Source organism: Pleurodeles waltl, unplaced genomic scaffold (assembly GCF_031143425.1).
Source record: "Pleurodeles waltl isolate 20211129_DDA unplaced genomic scaffold, aPleWal1.hap1.20221129 scaffold_39, whole genome shotgun sequence".
Lineage (NCBI taxonomy): Eukaryota > Metazoa > Chordata > Amphibia > Caudata > Salamandridae > Pleurodeles > Pleurodeles waltl.
In genome coordinates this window covers 4,839,427-4,844,859 of record NW_027150097.1, presented here as the reverse complement: position 1 = coordinate 4,844,859, position 5,433 = coordinate 4,839,427, and the positions used below count along the sequence as shown (strand labels likewise).

The 5,433-nt window shown below is 49.6% G+C and overlaps 1 non-coding gene across 1 annotated transcript; it reads right to left on the bottom strand.

Annotated features, from left to right (window-relative positions):
• Nucleotides 1-1,143: 1,143 nt before the first annotated feature.
• TRNAQ-CUG (transfer RNA glutamine (anticodon CUG)) lies at nt 1,144-1,215 on the bottom strand. The gene has a single exon. It is a non-coding gene; the product is annotated as a tRNA-Gln (tRNA).
• Nucleotides 1,216-5,433: the final 4,218 nt, after the last annotated feature.

Genomic DNA, 5,433 nt, shown 5'->3' with positions numbered 1-5,433 from the left:
ACCCTTATGCCAACCCTGAGGTGGCGTAGGATTCTGATGCATTCTCAGACTTGCAAATCTGGGAACGCGTCAGATTCCATTGGTGTTGCATGGGAACACCCGCAGCAACACCCATGGAGCGCTCCTTTCACGTAGAGTAATGCGTGAAAGGGGCCCGTATCTACAAGGCCATGTAAAGCCATGCAAAGTGGCTTTGCACGGCCTTGAAGATATGACCCTGCAGCCTGGCCTGCCAGTGCATCAAAAAACATGACGCACAGGTGGCGCAGGCCACTTGTGAATGACGCCCTGTGTTTTTGCTCACTTAGGGACTCATTGACAAGAAAGTGGTGCAGTGCGTCTGTGCACCAAAATTGGCAGCACTGCACCACTTCAGAAACGCAGGGATGAGACATATTTACGAAAATGCGGGCACTCCTGTGGTTCCCCTAGTGTGGTGCTAAAAGTTGCTGCCTATCGCCAACGCACGCATGCTTGCAACAGAGGGTAAGGGCGCCTGCGTTGCAGGGAATGATGGTTTATGTGCAGAAAGGTGTCCCTTCCTGCACATAAACAATCACTGATGGCATTTTGCTCTATGTGTGCCGCAGAATCCAGCACACAAAGGACAAGCAAAAATGAGGAGAAATACAAGTATTTCTTCATGTTGCGCCATTCTAACGCCATCCCTGGGGTGGGGTTAGTTTTTGGCGCTGCCTCAGTTTTAAGATTTCTGGTAAATCTGTGCAGCGTCAAAATGCAATGGGTCTTGGTGTAGAAAATCCACAGCAACACCTTTTTCACGCCCCTTTCACGCTGTGATGTGTGAAGGATCCATATTTACAAAGCGGCGGTAACCACAAAAAGGCGTCTTATCACCGTCGTGTGAGTACGGCGCAGGTCACTGAATTGAAGTGTTTTGTGTTCAGAAAGATTGTCAGCGGGTTTGTGACTCCTCCCTGCAGAGGATGTATCAGTAGTGAATATCTTCACTGCTGTTGTGGGAGCTGGTGAAGCCGTCTGGGGCCTTCTTCTAATGCACACATTATCTCTTCTGTGTCTCTGCGATTATAAAATAGGAGAAGGGAACGTGGGCGCTTTAATTCACCATCCTGTTAATAACTGTGACAAATTATTACAGTTTGTAAAGTGGGCAAAACTTTCAGGTCCCACCGAGATTTGAACTCAGATGGTTGGATTCAGAGTCCAGAGTGCTAACCATTACACCATGGAACCGGATGACACTGCGAGTGACAAGACTGGGGGTGGGTGGGGTGAGCTGTAGCGACCTATTTGTTTTTTCTTTCACTACAAGTCCTTCTACTTTTACATTTAATACAAATCTCGAGGTATATGTAAAAAGTGATCTTTAACAAGGAAATACACAAACTCCCAGAGCTGCAGCCTGGATTGTTGTTAAAGGGCGCATAGAAGTCACGTTCGCTGACTCAGATCCTTTAATTTGCCCCACACTTCTAGCGCTTAGAAGCCTTATGAAGCGTCTTGTGAAAGGAATGAAACAGGCCCTTTCCTTCCCAGGCTTCAGTTAAACCCCCGCTCTCTCCCCATGTGGAGCGAGCAGAACATGTAATGTGCGCATTTTACAGGAGAATAAAGCGCGGGTTTGAACAGAATCGTCCGGTTCCTCTTGTGAAGTTACTTGGAAGCCCCGCAGCGAGGGGCAGGTGAGACCTGGAGGGGTCGGTGAACTCCTCTCGGTGAAGAGACGGAAGAAGCAGGAGAAATATGTGACCTCAGTACGAGCTGCGGTGGAATCAGGTGATAATAGTGTTTCAGAGGTTTGCAAACCACCCGGATGTGAAATGAAATAGCAAAATGTCCACTGCATCCGGCCAGATGCCGACATTGACCCTTTGACCTGATGGAACTGGCAGGACTGACAGGTAGCTCGGAGGGGCCGGGCCAGTGCTGCGGAAGCATTTGTCCCTAAATCCTGACACTCTCCGTCCAGGGGTGACCTGTGACCCCCCTGTAGAGTCGGCCTGAGACTGGTGTGCGGACAACAGGAAAGCTCGCTTTATTCAAACTCCTCTATGCTGCCTCTCCCTGGCTCCCGCTCTTTCTTTCAGATTTGTCCCTTCTGCCCACCTCACTCCGGCTCAACCATTAGGTCCCGGGGGGGGGGGGGGGGGGGGTGACTATAAATCCCCCTTTCTCTGGGGACCGCACAGTAGGTTCACCCGACTCAGGCAAACACTACACAGCCCCCTCCTTGACTGAGACACTTATTGGGGCACAAGAGCAGGAGAGTGTCTTGATCCTGGGATATCTGTTTATCGGCTGAAGTGTGAAATCATCCAAGGAAACCAATTTTTGCCTTTACTCGTCACAACAGTCAGAACACTAGAAGTACAGGCACCCAAGGGGACAAAACTTCTCCTGCGGGGAGCGGGGCTCCAGCATCTGCCGACGGTGAATGTTCCAGCGGCGTCGGCCGCCGAGTTGTTCCGCTGTCCTCTAGCGTGGGTCCCCCTCGGATCGAGGACTCCGGTGAAAAAACAGCAATCTCAGGGTCACTGTGAGAGCCATCGCTCAGAGAGCTATCCCTTCCATCACCAGAGGGTGAGGAAGAAGAGAAACACTTCAACTGGGACACATTCCTTGTAACGCTATCACCCCTCTCCCGGCTGTTATCATGGTCCCTTTGACAGCGGTCACAGTCCATTTCAACCTCGAGGGGTAGCCGGAATTAGCCCCCTAGGTGATGGTATTTGACCAGCACAGTGTCTCCCACACGGATGGTGTTATTCTGGTTCCTCCACTTCAGCGAAGCATAGTCATTGTTACGGGACCTCCATTCCACAGATCTGTTCTAGGGGTTTGCCTGGGTGGTCCCCAGAGGGTGGTGTGGGATGGCATCAGTTACCACTCTCCCAAAACACAGCTGACTTGGGGTGACTCTGGTGGTGGTATGGGGCGTAACCCTGTATTCATGGAGAAAAGTGTATAAGGCCATCTCCACATTTTGCGTCCCCGCTATGGGGATGCAGGTCATTTTTGACAGTGTCTTCACAAATCTGTCCGCTTCCCCATTCGCCTGGGGCCACCTGGGTATGATCCAACGGTGCTTGGTGTTCCTGGATATGAGGAAATCAGACCACTCACAACTGTTAAAGGGGGATCCGTTCTCTGTGAGGATCTCACCAAAGAGGCCGCGGGTGGCCATCATTTTCTCAATCTTTGGGATGACCACTGATGCCGACGTAGTTGGCATGAGCTCCACCTCAGGGTATCCGGAGTAGTCATCTACCACTATTAGCAATTAAGAGCCGTTGGGAAAGACTCCCAAAGTCGGTGCTGCCCCTCTGCCAAGAGGCTGTGGAGCCATCCTCGGTGATGACTGGCCCTGGGGGGTCAGGCATGCTTCTGTCTTACAGACAATGCACTCTTTAACCACATCGTCCACTTGTTGGTCCAGTCTGGGGAATCAGACTTTACTCCAGAGCCGGTTCTTTCATTTCACAATACCCTGGTGGGCTCCATGCACTAGGAGGACCTCCCGTGGTCTCAAACAGGCAGGCAGCACAGGCGGAAGCCTCGCAGTAGGCACCCTTCTTCACTCACCGAGAGTTCATAGAGGACATGAAAGAAGGCTTGTAGCGTGGTTTTGCCTTCCGTGGTAAGGAACGTCGCGGGGTGTTGCAGAGGGCACCAGTCACCGGATCGAATGGCTTCCATGGCCATCTGTAAGCAGTCATCTTGACTAGTGACTTCCACTACTTCTGCAAGAGGTATGGGTAATGGTCTGGCCCGGTCCACCACAAGCCTGACGTACTCTTCTTAAAGTTCGTGGGGGCACCTCTGCTAGTGCAGGGGTGCCCTAACACAGGTACTTTGCACCCTGCCCTAGGGGTGACTTATAAGTAACCTTGTGTAGTGAAAATAGCAGTGAAAGTATGCTTGCACCTTTTCACGCAGGCTGCAATGGCAGTCCTGCAGAAGCTTTTGCATGGTCTCCCTATTGGGTGGCAAAATATATACTGCAGCCCTTAGGGATCCCCTGGAACCCCAATGCCCTGGGTATCTAAGTACTAGATACTAGGGACTTATAAGGGGGCACCAGTATGCCAATTGTGGGTGAAATACTGTGCTGACAGTAACCAACAACCACATTTGAGGGAGAGAGCATAACTACTGGGGTCCTGGCTATCAAGATCCCAGTAGACACAGTCAAACACACTGACAAACAGGCCAAAAGTAGGGGTAACCAAGCTAAAAAGAGGCTACTTTCCCACACCTGGGGGGTAGCTGAATGTGCATGGCGTGATAGGAAGTCAGGAGGGTTCTGGGTGCCTGGTTGATACTTTGCAACAAAGTTGAACTCTTGTAGTTGTAGTTTCCACTTTTTGATCCTTGGCGGGGGCTTGGACAACAACCCTTTGAAGAGAGTCACCACCGTGAATGCCTTGCCATACAGATAGAGGTGAAAGTGCCGACACCCCTAGTAGATGGCAATGGCCTCCCGATCTATCTGGGAGTACGCTGCCCAGTAGGTGTCAGCATTCGGCTGGCAAATGCAATGGGGGCCCATTCCCCACAGTTTTGTCTCTGGGCTAGTACCGCACCCAGGCCAGGGGGCTGGAATCAACGGCTAGCTGGGATTCACATTGAGGAACGAAATATGCCAGAGTTGTATCGGCTGACAGGGAAATTTTTGTGTTTTTTTGTGTTTGCGAAAGCACAATCTTGTTTGTTACCCCACACCTAGGGGTGGTTGGTCATGGTCAGATCCCGCAGTGGGCCGGTGACCTCCGATAAGCACCTCATGAAATGGCCACAGTACGTAACCATACCCAGGAAGTTTCTAACCCCAGAAGTCGAGGTCAGGGTGGTTGCCTCTTGAATGTCTTCCACTTTGGCATGGTCTGGGCCGATACCTTGCTCCGAGAACTTGTACCCAAAAAAACAAATGTCCCTCTTCAAGAACTCACACTTCATGTGGTGTAAAGTCAGTCCGTGCTCCTGCTGCCTCACGAACAGTGGTGCAATATTTAAAACATTTTTAGCTCAGTTAATTTTCCTGTTTAGCACTGCTAAATTAATGGTAGTGTTTGTTTTCTTGGGCATGTACCAGTATTTTTTCTACTTCTATTTGAATTTTAAATTTCATTGTGGTGGGTGGCCTGGAGTTTCAATTAGGGCCTAGATATTGTTTTGCATTTAATTTTCACCTTTTGTTAAGGAAAACATTTGCACAGTTTACTACTTTTTCTGTGTGCTTGCTACATTTGCAATATTTGTGTATTTTACCATCCAGCCAATAGGCCCAGTAATAGTCATCAGTGCATGAAAGAACTGTTGCTGTACATTGTTTTAATTAAAAAATCATTTAGGGCAGGGATCGCATTGAATCAAATTAAAAATGTTGGTTATTGTTTGAATTTCATGTTTGTTTCTGCAAAAATTGTATATGTGGTGCAATATTTAAAACAT